Here is a 12,521-nt window from a genome sequence, read left to right on the forward strand (position 1 = left end):
GGGGGGGGGGGGCGGATCGAAAACTCGGACCGCCGCGACGCTGGGCACTTTCAAAATTGTATACTTACAAAACCATCCATTTAACTACCATTTGTCAAATGTAACGGGGTGACTACCTACATATCGCACACCGTCTTAAAAAGAGTCACAACTCAAAATAATACGTTTCTCAGAAAATGCGAAAGACTATTTCGTAGCACATGACAATAATATGGGCAAGGGCGACTTTACCTGAGGTTTTTTTAAGCAAATTATAACAAAAATTTGCTCCAGCTTTTTCTGGGTTGCATAATCTCAAAAATTCCAAATTTTGAGTTGTGACTCTTTTGAAGACGGTGTGCGATATGTGAACTATTTTTTTGCTTTATTACTTAATTGTTAAGTTTTAAAGTTGGTCTAATTGCTCAACGAGAAATGAAATAAAGGAAATTTGTGTTATTTCACATTCAATTGGGAAATAACCCGAATTTGCGTTATTGCCGATTGCGTAATTTCTGGAGTTATTTATACATACTGTTTGGCACGGGCCGCACAAAAAATCGAGTTGGGCCGGATGCGGCCCGCTGGCTGCGAGTTTAACACTCTTGATCCAAATGGTTTTCCCAGAATATCAGTAAACAAACAGAAGTTAGCCTAAATCAGGTGCTGGCTATGATGGGTTGCAAGAAATTATTAATAAAATAAAAGATGATTAGTTAACACTATACTCTTGCTTCTATATGCCTGTAACGTTGCACAAATTTTTTTTTCATAGCCATGAGATGGAAAGATACGTGCTCTTGCAACTATCAGAAAAGATTCAAAAAGCTAGAAATAAGGATTCCAGAAGGTATCGGTTATTCAAAGCTAGAAAGTAGGCATGGGTAAATTCGATATTCGAAGCTTCGATAAAATCGAATTTCTCTAGAAAAAATCGAGTTTCGCATTTATTTGCAAAAAAGCAACTTTTTCTTTCTGTCTAAATTTGGAATTTGGCCTAGGGATGCAAAGAAAAAAAGTACATCAATATATACATATATATTAGAATCGATGTATCTATGCATCGAAAGAATTAAAAATATATAAGAAAATGGAACAGTCGGAACTTCAATAAATGGTTAAGTATTAACCCACAGTGAACTGTATTTATGGATTTAAATACTTACACCTCCGAATTTTCTTATATACTTCTAAGGTATAAATAATTATATATCATTAGAAAAGTATTTTGATGCTGATGTGCAGACAATTTTTGAAATTTCGAATTAGTTTAACATAAATGGAAAAAATCAGTTCAAAAGTGACACCAATACAAATGCCATACATGTACAATTTACATTGTATATGGTTGGGCGGAAATGCCACCTTAATGTATGTAACCTTGACTCTTTTTCAATAAATTAGCGCTTAAGCTATGCTGCAAAAATTTTACTTTAGGCGCAAATTTACCAAATGCAGACGAACCTTAGAGGCATAATCTGAGGCGCAAATTTTTTGACAAATAGTCAAGGCTGATTATTTGTCAAGTGCACAGAATTGGGGTGGTAAGGTCATACAAGGAAGAGGGTGAAGTAGAGTATGTAGAAGAAAAACAGGAATAAAGGCAAAGATTACAATAAAAGTAAAGAAACCTAAACATAAAGACAAAGAGGAAAGTAAATATAATAGCAAATGTATGGGTGGATATGTACCTGAAGAAAATAATGGAGATTAAGATCTGGATAAAATTCAAGGGAATGATAAATATAAAAATGAAAATATTAAAAAACGGTAGAGCCAAAGATAGAGCTAGAGAAAGTAATATAGATAAAGGAAGGGACAAACAAAAAGAAGATAAAATTGAAAATGACATGTTATGTTGTATTGTATTGTGCCGTGTTATACTACTTTGTGTTGTGTTGGGTTATTTGGTGTGGTGTTGTGCTGTGTTGTGTTGTGCTGTGGTGTTTCGTGTTGTGTTGTGTTATGTTGTGTTGTGTTGTGTTGTGTTGTGTTGTGTTGTGTTGTGTTGTGTTGTGTTGTGTTGTGTTGTGTTGTGTTGTGTTGTGTTGTGTTGTGTTGTGTTGTGTTGTGTTGTGTTGTGTTGTGTTGTGTTGTGTTGTGTTGTGTTGTGTTGTGCTGTGTTGTGTTGGCCAAGCCATCGTCTGCGGTACTCGCCGTCGCCAACGCGTAAAGGTCCGTTAATCTTCCGCAAAATCGTTCTCTCCAAGACTCCAAGAGCCGCCTGATCGGATGTTGTCATTGTCCATACTTCTGCGCCATATGCCAGCACGGGCATGATGACAGCCTTGCCAGCTATACGGATATCCTCGTACGGTACGCATTTCTCCGTCCGGTACGGATTTGCAGGGGTAAAAATGGTTGTACAGATTCAGCGTACGGATTTTTAGCTTTCCGTCAAAATGTACGGATTTTTGGAGGGTATTTTCATATTGTAAAAATTTGCCTGCTTTACACAATGTATCTCATAGGTTTCTTATAATTCAGGAACCCTAAATTTTTTTTTATTAAAAAATACGTCATTTTCGTACTTAAGGGATTTATCTATTAACAGCTTGACTATTTTTCACCCGATTTTAAAACTCAAACATGAAAAGAGGATTTATAGGCCTTTAAAATTATGAATAACAATCTATTGGTAGACTTTGACTGTTGGGAGTTTTTGTCGCGTAAAATTAAAAAAACCTTAATGTTGTTTATATTTTTAAATTTAACTATCGCTTCAAATATTAAACTGTTACTCGGTAAGGTCGACAACCTACCAGAAAAGTTTTGTTAGATGCACAGAAGCTAATGGCATTTTCAACCATTTTTTTGAGCTTGAGGCCGTTTTTAACAACAGCAACAATAATTTTGAATAAATGGTAGAAGGGATAGCTATTTAGGAAATCACCACACTTCCTTATGAGGCCTCACTCAAGCTCAATAAAAATTGTTGAATATATTTGATATAAGGCCATAAAATAACAAAAGCTAATGGCGTATTCTTTTCTACCAAAAATGTGGCCTTCTCATTGGCCTCTACGCACTGTGGTGTATCAGAAATGCATATCAACATAACAAAGTTCCACACGCGCTAAAAGTGCATTAAACTTATTTTGTCGCTAATGTAAACAAATTGTGGTTCAGACAAAATATTACTGAATGCTTCATCTCTGTTTACATTGCATTTTCCCATAAGCAGAAGCATATATATTTCTGTGTGTTTAACAGCACATACATATGTTTGCATGACTAGTATGTAAGAATTAGAGTAAATATGTATTATAGTTACGGTGACCATCCGTTCTGTTTTTTGCAGGACCGTACTGTTTTTTAAAGGTCTGTCCTGCGTAGTTTTTCAAAACAGAAAACCCCCAAAATGTACTGATTCTTTCCTAGCGTCCTGCCTTTGCCCCGCATTTTCTTCGCTATCTTAAAATTAACTTTTCCTAATTGAAATAAAAGCAGTGTCGATAACTAATTGATAACTACATAAGGGTAAGCTGGTTTTGAAGGTTCAATGCGTTCTAAATAATGTACGGTTATGGACAATGGATGACGAGAAATTGAAGACCAGCATCGAATATATCGATAAAACTGTTCTACAACTTTTGCTTTAATCGCTTAAGAAAAAAAATATTTTTCAAGCCAATTTTCCTTTAAAACAAGCGTTTTCGTAATTTTTTCGAAAAACGTGTTTTTGGTATATTTCGAACCTGTTCGTCAATATCTCATGAAAAAATTATCCAATATTTCCAGTATTTTTTTCGTGTTCAACGACCCAAAGTTTGCCTAAAAAAATTACTTTACAGATGTTCATATTTCGTGTAAAGTAATATGTAATATGCCTTATTATAATTTTGTAAATATTCATTACCAGGGAACGGATTTTTAGGACCTAAAACCCTGTAAAAAAGACAAAATAAAATAACGAAATAGGCTGGAAAAGGCAAAATAAAGTAGCGAAAAAGGCAGGAAAAGGCACTATGTATTACAAAAAAGGCAAAACCAAATAGCGAAAAAGGCAGGAAAAGGCACTGGGTATTGCAAAAAAAGCAAAATGAGGCACTAAAAAAAGACAGAAAATACGAAGAACAATCAAAAAATACATTTATTTTAGAAATGTTTATATTACAAATAAAAAGAGAAAAACTATGAACTAGTTTCATTATATGAAAAATTTGTACTTTGAATCTTTGACTATTTTATCCTTTCGACTTTCTAACTAATAAAACTTTAATCTGTATAGTTGTAGTAACATTGAACCACAAGATGCATTTTGAAGTTTTCTGGCAGCATTTTCATTCGATTTTCGCGAAGAAAATTCTTAAATATATTAAACGTGTGCTCGATGTGAGTTAATACAAGTGGCGCCCAATTTAAATAAAGAACGTTTGAAACGTTCATATTATCAGGAATAAGGGCGTTTTCCTCGCCCTTTACAATTTTATCTACACCCCTTATTGTCTCCAAGCCTACGTTAGCTGAGAAAACGGCGTTGAATTTTTCCAACACCAATTTGGCAAGAGGTCCTTACGCTTCTATAAGCCGCATGGGCATGTGTATATTTTTTAATCTTAAAAAAAAAATTGTAAATGCTATAATCACTTTTTTAAAGGTAGAAAAGGCAAAAAAGGCAAATATCTTAGAAAATGCAAAAAAAAGTAACATCAAATGTGTATATATGGAATCAGGGAAAGCTAAATCGTGGACATTCTTAATCGAATATACTCTATCTCTTTAGCAGAAAAAAAGGCAATTTCCATAAAATCCCTTCCCTGTTCATTACTAAAAGATTAATACCATTGAAGCAAATGTGATATATGTTTAAAGTTTAAGATTGGATTAATAATTAAGAAATACACACTCTTCGTTATATGAATAGCGCATCCTTTTAATACTTAGTAGGTACAGTTTTCCTTTTGTCTTTTTAATATTCATCAACTTTTTATAAAAATATAGCATATTCTACGTCTACATCCCATTTAAAAAATTTTTGAAAATTAAAACAAAATAAACATAGGGGCCAAATTTTTTTTCGGTTGACGGTGCTGCGCATTTTCTTCCATATAAAAACTTTGTCAAGCATACTTTGTATGGTAGAAAATCAAAAAAAAAGGTGCGCTATTCAAATGACGAGGAATGTATATATGTAGTATATTTTTGTTATTTTTATACTACGCAATAATATGTGAGTACATTTTTTGAAAAATTGTTCTGAATTTTCAAAATATATTTATGGTCACCGTAATTATAGTAAATAAGAAATTATAGAAGTAAATAAGTTTAAGAACTGTATAAATAGAATTGAAAAAATCGAAATAAAGACAATTGATTTTTGACTCGCAGTCAGAACGCTTCTATTTATTTGTTACACATATTTCATGGCGATCCAGGATGCTTTTGCCAGGCAGGAAAACCAATGAAAAAAAGGCATAGAACAAAAATAGCGCCTTGCTGATGTCCCTATAAAAAGGACAAAAATAGCAACTTAGGATCAGCACCAGAAACTCCAGCGCTCTCCAAAATAATGCCGGATGAGAGTGAAGACATTTTTTACAAACGGCAACAGTATTTTTTTGAAAATAAAACTAAACACCACTGACCCTAAAGTTGGACCGAAACCCATAACCATCGAGGAGTACAGGAGGCAAAGTCCCAGAAACGGATGCAACAGGAAAGCAGAACAATATTTTATTCATACGAAAATTTACTAACATAAGAAAAAAATTTTGGCAACCTAACGGCTGCCTACTTATTGGCAAAAATCTAAAGATTCTTGCCTTTTTTTCTTATACTTAAACTTTTATATACAAACAATTCGACAATTTTTTACAAAAATAATTTTTTTTTAACATGAAAAAACTAATAAAATAAGTATAACGAAGAAATATTAATTAAGAAACGGTTAGAATTAAAAAAAAAATCTGGAAATCATTAGAAATAGAAAGGGCCCCAACAATAGAGATGAAGTAAGCCCCACAACTAGAGTTTTTTTTCAACACAATGGGTGGACAAACATCAAAAGTAGATAAGCCTAATGCTAATGTAGTAAACTCCAGTGAAATAATAGATCATAGCGAAGCATTAAATACCATGAATGTATAAGCTTATGTTTAAAGATTTACTCTGCCCATAACAAATTTCTGAAAAAGATGTACATTAGCCACGCTGATGGTCTAGATAAGGTTTAAACAAAATTTAATTTTTAACAAAATTAAAAGCAGAAACAGTAGTGAAACATCTCACACTAATATTAGATTCATTAAATAGAGTAGATAAGGCAATACGCAATGTCAATAGCCAACTAACTAGTAGTCACCAAATAGAGGCATACCAAATATTTTCTAGTGTTAGGGACAAATTGGTATCATCACTAGCAATTTATAACATAGAGGAGACAGTACCAACTAGAATAGAACAAAATATACAAATAGACTTTAGCACTTACTTGTTGGAATCTCCCTCTGACCTAGACGAAGAACAAAAAGGAATCGAGTATCAGATACTAAATTCCCAAACAACAAACGTCAGAATGGCACAGACAACAGTAGAATTGATTAAGACAGCTTCGTCAATCCTACCTGAGTTTGACGGTAAGCCAGAGAACCTACATAGTTTTTAGATGTTCTTGATATCCTGGAACAAACCAAGGATAGTCATGAAGCCATAGCAATTTCAATGATAAAAACCAAGCCAAAAGGTACTGCAAGAAGCTTTATAGGTAATGAAAATTCAATCTGTGAGGTAAAGCAAAAATTAAAATCGACTATTAAAGGTGAGTCAGTGGAGGTTTTGACAGCAAAACTACTGAACATACAACAACGTAGTAAAACTGCCAACCAGTATACTACTAAAATATAAAAACTAACAAAATCATTAGAAGGAGCATACATATCTGATGGATTAACCCCAGAACTAGCAACCGGATATGCTACACAATCAGCTGTAAAAGCCATGTGTAAGAATTGCTCTAACGACAAGGTAAAAATGATAATGCAAACCGGAACGTTAACATCCATGAACGAGGCTATATCAAAATTTACAAACAGTTGTACTGAAGTAACGGCTAGCCTAAACTCAGTTTTGCACATACGCCAACAAGGCTACTACCATGGTAGGTTCCGTAGAGGTTACCAAGGTAACGGCTCTAGAGGTTATCAAGGTAATAGTTTCAGGACACCGCCCCGATACAACAATAATTCAAGACGAAAGAATCTTTTTCAAAACAGGAATAGAAATTATAATAATCAACCGCGAACAACTAGTCGCAGTGATACTGGCAATGTTCGTAATTGCAACCAGCCAGAAAACCAGCAAACTTCACTTCAACAGTACATAACAAAAAAGTGCGTGTACTTAACCTATACCTAAATAGGTATATATCTTCCAAAACTTCTTTTAATAATTCTATTTCAACTCTTTTGATAGACACAAGAGCAGACATATCAATTATAATAAAAAAGGGTCAAATTGATAGTAATATTAAAATTAATAATTCACAATTAACAGATTTGAAGGGCATTGGTCAAGGAATAACAAGCACTCTAGGTACAGTCAAATCAGATTTAAAAGGAGATGATATCTTAATTAGACACAAATTTAACATAGTAGAGGACAATTTTCCAATCCCATGCGATGGAATTCTAGGGTTAGACTTTATAAAGAAATACAATTGCATTTTGGATTATCGAAAAGATGATGATCGGTTAATATTGAGACCTTACGACTTCCCAGAAAATATAATAATTCAAATGAAAAATAGACCAACTATCAATACAATCACAATACCCGCTAGATCAGAAGTAATTCGACAAATTAACATAAAAACTGACAATTCTGAACTTTTTATTCCCCATCAAAAATTAACAGAAGGCATTTTTATTGCTAACAGCATAGCAAGTAAATATCAAACTTTTGTTAAAATCATAAACACCACAGACAAAAACGCAGATATTCAAAATTACAATGTAAAAGCAGAAAATTTAAATGACTACATATTAATTAAAAACACTTCGGAAAATAAAGATAATAGTAAAGAAAATTTGAGAGACTAAATAAGCATTTTCCTCAATTTGCTAGCCAACAATTAAATTCATTATGCTCAGAATACATAGACATATTTGCATTAGAAACAGAACCTATTTCTGCCAAAAAATTTTATAAACAAAAACTACATATGAAAGATGAAAAAACAGTTTATGTAAAAAAATATAGATTACCACAAGCTCATAACGATGAAATAAATAAACAAGTAAATAAACTAATTCAAGATGATATAATAGAACCACCTGTGTCAGAATACAATAGCCCCATCCTATTAGTACCTAAAAAATCACTACCAGGTAACAAAGATAAAATACGGAGAATAGTAATTGATTACAGAGCAGTAAACAAAAAGTTAACTGCAGATAAACTCCCACTTCCAAGAATTGATGATATCCTAGATCAATTAGGAAGAGCAAAATATTTCTTATGTTTGGATCTAATGTCCGGTTTTCACCAAATAGAATTGGACCCGGATTCTAGAGATGTTACTCATCGTTTCAAAAGATTACTCTATGGCTTGAAAGTAGCACCCAATTCCTTCCAAAGAATGACGACTTTAGCATTCGCAGGACTTAAACCCTCAAAAGCATTTTTATGTATGGATGATTTGGTAGTATTAGGATGCTCCGAAAAGCATATGATGAAAAATCTACGGGACGTATTATCAACATGCAGAAAATATAATTTGAAGTTACGTCCTGATAAATCTTTATTTTTTAGTCAAGAAGTTACTTATCTTGGACACATATGCACAAGCAAAGGAATTTTACCAGATCCAAAAAAAAAACCAATTATTCAAAACTACCTAACTCCCAAAACTGCTGACGATCTCAAAAGATTTGTTGCATTCTCTAACTATTACCGAAGATTTGTACCAAATTTCGCAGAATACTCTAGAATTTTAACAAGACTAGTTTTTAGAAAAACACCTCTGACTTACGAATTCTTACAAGAAAACATAGTTAGCCCAGTATATAATTATGAGGCCTATGACAAAAAAAAAATATAGCTTACAAATAGCACAGCAAAGAGCTAAAAGATTAGTGCAAGAAGCTAAGGAAAGACTAAAAATTTATTATGATAGAAGTATTCTAAGTAAGGAAATAAATATAGGAGATTTAGTACTAATTAAAGACGAAACAAGTCATAAATTAGATAATAAATACAATGGGCCCTATAAAGTAGAAAATAAAGATAAGAAAAAGAATTATACTTTAAGTACTAAAAATAAGAAAATTATAATACATAAAAATAGGCTTAAATTGTTAGAATAAGAACATTTCAGTTTGTTAGCGTAAACACAAAACTTAGAATTAATTTTCCATTTAATTACTTCATAGAAATATACTGCTCGAATTAATAAACAGCTTCAACAAGATTGTACATTCATACCAAAGTAAAAATTTTGACCTATAACTATGTCTAAAAAAAAAATACTGCATGAATAAATAAACAAATAAATAAATAAAAGAAACTCAGTAATTACGTAAACACTTTCATGTAAGGTAAACGAACTGAAGTAATTTGTAGTTATGTCATAAATTGCAATTGAAATAGAATGCTCATACATTGACCTTACAAATCTATAAGCATTATTTTAAAGAGAGAAGGTGTAGTGTATCAGAAATGCATATCAACATATCAAAGTTCCACATGCGCCAAAAGTGCATTAAACTTATTTTGTCGCTAATGTAAACAAATTGTGGTTCACACAAAATATTATTGAATGCTTGATTTCTGTTTACATTGCATTTCTATAAGCATAAGCATATATCTGTGGTTGTAAGCAATAACCGCCTAAGTCGACTTAAGAAAGAATTGAGTTATAAACGCTATCGTTTTCTGCAACTATTATTTCATGTCTACGTGAAACTCCTATCTCGTTATCTATTCTATTTAAAAAGTTATATATGAAAGTATTTTGGTTTCCCCATAAGGTTAACATTACAACCCAAATCTTTAAAGCGCTTTTTCTGGAATTCAGGTTTTTCGACTTAGGCGATTATTGCTTATGACCGCAGATATATTTCTGTAAGCTTAGCCAATACTCGTATGTATGTGCATAAGTGTTTAACAGCACATACATATGTTTGTATGACTAGTATGTAAGAATTAGAGTAGATATGTATTATAGTAAATAAGAAATTATAGAAGTAAATAAGTTTAAGAACTGTATAAATATAATTGAAAAATCGAAATAAAGACAATTGATTTCTGACTCGCAGTCAGAACGCTTTTATTTATTTTTATTTAAAGGGAAATGAGAATGCAAATTTTTTTTGTAGAAAAGAAAACGCCATAAGAACACACTGCTTGTTAAAAAGTTCTAGTCAGAAAAATAATAAGGTTGTCTGTGAAGCAATCAATAAATAGGAGTAGTGGAAATATGTGTTGCTTTATTTGATGTTATTAAAAGTACGATTCCTGTGTTCACCTAAGAACAATCGATTTCTTTTTTGCTCGCCAAAGAAATTTGAGTGTACGGATTTTGTAAGAATTTTTCGCCCACCATATTTTGTCCGTGACGGATTTTAGACTCTAAACGTTTGGCAGCCCTGCATGATGAGTTACTTATAGAGTGTGGTTTTCGTACGTCGACTGAGGACTTTACTCCTGACTTGCCTACTCAGTCCAAAGTAGCGCTTGTTGGAATGAGTGATTCTGCGTTGGATTTCCATGCAGACATTATTATCGGTGTTATTGCTGATTCCCAAGCAAACGAAATTCTCTACTTTCTCGAAATTATAACTTCAACAGTGTTGTGGGTGCAAAGGCGAGAATGTGGTGACTGTTTGTTAAATTACAGGAGATACTTCGCCTTGTCCTCGTTAGCTCTTATTATCTTCTCCACCATCAGATTAAAAAAGTCGCATGAGAGGGAGTCACCCTGTCTGAAAGCCCGTTTTGTAGCGAACGGCTCGGATAGGTATTTCCCAGTTCGGACGAAGCTGGTGGTATTGCTAAACGTAATTTTACACACCCGTATCAGTTTGGCGGGGTTGCCAAACTCAGACATAGCGGTGTATAAACAACTCTTTTTAGTGCTGTCGAAAGCGGCTTTAAAGTCGACAAATAGGTGGTGAGTGTCGATCATTTTCTCGCGGGTCTTTTCCAAGATTTGGCGTATTGTGAATACCTGGTCTGTAGTGGATTGGCCAGGTCTAAGGCCACACTGACAAGGTCCAATCAGTTCGTTGACGGCAGGCTTCAGTCTTTCATATAATACGCTCGACAATACCTTATAACCTACGCTTACCCCGCGCGACCGGCGCGCATACCACGTCACGCTACGCCGCGGCCCCCATCCCCGTCTCCCACCATGCTGTAACGCAGGTAGATTTATTTTTTGTATACGTTGAAATAAAATTTTTATATATTTTAAACATCGAGGGCTTATATTCAATAATACCCTCTATCTGCACACTTTTCACAAAGATGAGATTCTGATATAAAAATCCACCTAAGCTTCACCTAGTGAATCATCAGTGATATTAATGCTACCTTATATAACGACAGGCCCAGATGGTTTCTAAAATCACAAATTGGTTTTTGGGCAAATTGCACTTTTGTAAAAAAATGACATTTCAATACATTTTTGTGATATCCTTTGCATGCACTTCTTTTTCTCAACTAAAATTTTCTAATTTATAAAGGCTATTCAACTGGTTTATCTTATTTTATCATTGGACTTTTGTTTGGAAAATGTAGCTTTATTTTATTGCTAAATGTGAATGATTAAAAGGAATGACACCTTTTTTTGGCACTTTTATTTTTCTGCGATTTCTGCTGTGTTTTGGGGCAACAACTTGTCTGCAGTAAAAAAGCATATAATTAGTGTTTCAAAAGTGTGTGAAAACCAGTCAATTAACTTATATCATCTCCGTTCCGATATTAAATAATCAATAATTCTTTATACCCGCATTTTGGCACATTGGCTCGTTGAATGTGCCATCTAATAAATAGCGTCGTCGTTCTCCTTAGCTGCTTTTAAATGAGGTCGTCACAAATTGCTGGCGGAGATATGAATACAGTGTAAGAAAATTCTTTTTCTATAATTGTTTCCTTATAGAAAGGTTGGTTTCTTTTCCACCTTAGACATAGGCGTAGCCAGAACGAAATTTAGGGGGGGCCCATACAAAAAAAAATCAAAACCAATAACTTACTTACTAAAAGATTGTTTATTATAGCTTAAAATTATTGTAACCATTTGTTGTACAAAAAACATATAAACAGAAGTTCACAAAAGTTGATATAAAACAATTCGTCGATTTAAATAGTTAACTTTTTATTGAGCATGTTTATCTTATGAGGAGGAAGCATCGAAAGCCTAACCCCTTCAGTGTGAGTCTTTAACCCAAACTAAACTTCCTACCGTCATGTACCGTTCCCCTCCCGGTACCGCCTTCAAGGATTTCGTCGGGATTATAACACTGTGTGACTGATAAGGTTATAGATATATTCTATTCTTCTTACTTGGCGCTGTAACCGCCAAAGCGATTTTGGCCAACTGA

At 33.4% G+C, this 12,521-nt stretch overlaps 1 long non-coding RNA gene across 1 annotated transcript in view; it reads left to right on the plus strand.

The window, feature by feature from the left end:
* Positions 1-9,543, plus strand: part of LOC108361188 (uncharacterized) — a 20,806-nt gene extending 11,263 nt beyond the window's left edge. Inside the window, exons 3-4 of the long non-coding RNA XR_001847254.1 lie at positions 6,145-6,149; positions 9,531-9,543. This is a non-coding gene — a long non-coding RNA (uncharacterized LOC108361188). The remainder of the gene's footprint in view (positions 1-6,144; positions 6,150-9,530) is intronic.
* The last annotated feature ends 2,978 nt before the right edge of the window (positions 9,544-12,521 follow it).

The sequence above is a fragment of the Rhagoletis zephyria genome, unplaced genomic scaffold (assembly GCF_001687245.7).
Source record: "Rhagoletis zephyria isolate East Lansing unplaced genomic scaffold, Rhagoletis_zephyria_1.1 Rzeph_scaffold_00711, whole genome shotgun sequence".
NCBI classification, from domain to species: Eukaryota; Metazoa; Arthropoda; class Insecta; order Diptera; family Tephritidae; genus Rhagoletis; species Rhagoletis zephyria.